The sequence below is a fragment of the Chiloscyllium plagiosum genome, unplaced genomic scaffold, assembly GCF_037043375.1.
Source record: "Chiloscyllium plagiosum isolate Xiang-an unplaced genomic scaffold, Cpla_swu_hap1 HiC_scaffold_50, whole genome shotgun sequence".
In the NCBI taxonomy this organism is placed as follows: Eukaryota; Metazoa; Chordata; class Chondrichthyes; order Orectolobiformes; family Hemiscylliidae; genus Chiloscyllium; species Chiloscyllium plagiosum.
In genome coordinates this window covers 59,440,748-59,443,025 of record NW_028270188.1, presented here as the reverse complement: position 1 = coordinate 59,443,025, position 2,278 = coordinate 59,440,748, and the positions used below count along the sequence as shown (strand labels likewise).

Below are 2,278 nucleotides of genomic sequence, written 5' to 3'. Positions count from 1 at the left end.
ATGAGGGAACAAAATTTAATTGCACCACCCTGTTTATCTCTTCAAATATTTTGCAACTCTCAATGAGATTACCTCGCTTGTTTTGAAATTGTTAAAAAAAGGCCGGATTTGCTCAATTTCAATTCAGAGGACTAACGTTCATCCATGATATCAAAGCTAATCACCATTCGTGGTATTCCTCATATGGCATTAGTATCTTTCCTAAATTGAGGGTTATAATTCCTCATACTGTAGTCCAAGTGCGGTCGAACTGAGCCACCATACATTGGAAATAATGCTTCGTTCTCGTGCCCTGAAATCCTCCTGCAGCTTTCACAACAGACTTCTACAACTGCTACTAGACTTCAATGACTTATTAAAAACTTCTCCAAGATGCATTTCTAAACATGTGTACTTTCTACTTCAAACCTTCGACAAATAATCTCCACACATTTCCCTCCTGACAAGTATGATAAAGACAAATCGTTGCTATTTATTAAATCATGAGGGACATGGATAGGTTGACTCGTCAAGGTGTTTTCCGGCTGGTGAGGAAGTCAAAATTTAGAAAACATCGGTTTACAATTAGTGGGTAAGGATTTAAAAGGGACGTCAGGGGCAACTTTTTCAGACGCGTCCAGAATGAGCTGCCAGAGAAGTTGTTGGAGACTGGTACAATATAACATTGAATGGCATCTGGATGGATATATGAGTAACAAGGTTTAGAGGGATGTGGGCCAAATGTTGGCAAATGGGACCTATTAATTTAGGATAACTGTCCACCATGGTCAAGTTGAAAAGAAGGGCCACTTTCCGTGTTGTATTGTTCAACGACTTGTTGAATCTAGAAAAACCGCAAAAGCTTTGCAAATAATTCCGTCAAGACGATTTCAAGTTCCAAATCTTCGGTTAATCTTCCTCTCTTGTGCTCACAAGTTCATTACCTGATGTCAGAATTTACGGATTAGTTGCTGGATCCATTCCTGAAAATTGGCCCCTGCATTCTTTATAATTCCGATATTTTCTTTTACGAATGTAGCTAGTGTTTATGGACTTAGCATCAATATTTCTAATACCATATGTCGATGAATATTAAAACACAACAGCATATGAGAAATTGAGTCAAAATCGATCGGATGCAGTGGGACAATGATCTTCTCTTCGTGTGGTGTACATCCGTGACTCTATAATTCGACGAAGAATCATTCCCACAACTTCAGCTGTGGCAGAATCTAGTTTGCGGTGAAAGCCTGTCAATCTGCTAAGGGAACGTACGTCTGGGTCTTTGCAAAGGATTTGGCGAAATCTTTGGGTCTTGACAATTTGTTCTTCCAACAAATTACGTATTTCATGAATTCAGTTGTTTTCCTATGAAAATTGGCGATTCTGCCGCAGCTGTGATGGCCGAGAGGTTAAGGCGTTGGATTCGAAATCCAATGGGGTCTCCCTGCGCAGGTTCGAATCCTGTTCACAGCGTAGAATCTTTTAAAAGTCATTAATTCCTTTGCAGGATTTGGATTTCGTGGAGCTTGAGCTTTGCATTTAATCAAAAGTAAATTTTCAACTGTGAGGAATCCGAAGTAATTTCAAGACTGACCCAGTTATCTAATTGAATAAATTATATGTCGAGACACAAAAGCCACCAACTTCCAACACGAATCAGTTTCAACACATTTGTCGAACTATCGTGAAATTTGGATGTTCGGGGGGTGGAATTCAGCAAAACAAGAAGCAATGCAATACACTTACCTGCAGGTGATGATTTTTTTTAAGGATCAGATGAAAGTCAAGCTGAGAAAGTTGAACCTAATTTACAGCTGACTCTCAAGGCCAATAATCTATTATATCAGCGGTCAATGAATTAGAAAAAAGCAACTCCATGTGTGGAAAGGAACTCGACTGATCCAGGTTCCTGGCTTGCGATGTGAAAAGGCAAGGTGATATCAGCGGAGTAGAATTTTCTGGAAATATTAGAAATGGAATGTTAACGGTCTTCTGCTGTCCACATTCATAAGAAACTGTGCATTAAGAACTGAAATTGAAAATTAACGATGAAAATCAGCCTTAGCCCTCTGCTTGTGGTGTAGCTTTGTTCAGAACAATTGGTTGTTGTTGAGGCTAATATTGACCAAAATAATCAATGGGAAACTTATCCACGGCCTTCGTTGGAGCAGTTGGTGTGGAGAGCTCAGCTTGAAGAACCAAATGCCAATTATTCATCCTGGCTGTCTGAAATGCTAGATAAACATACTCCCAGTTTAATGAGAAAACCTTTGCTATCAGAGTTAGATGATTTCAT

The 2,278-nt window shown here is 39.3% G+C and overlaps 1 non-coding gene across 1 annotated transcript; it reads left to right on the top strand.

Moving 5' to 3' along the window:
* The first annotated feature begins 1,373 nt into the window (after positions 1-1,373).
* On the top strand, positions 1,374-1,455 carry trnas-cga (transfer RNA serine (anticodon CGA)). Its single transcript has one exon. It is a non-coding gene; the product is annotated as a tRNA-Ser (tRNA).
* Positions 1,456-2,278: the final 823 nt, after the last annotated feature.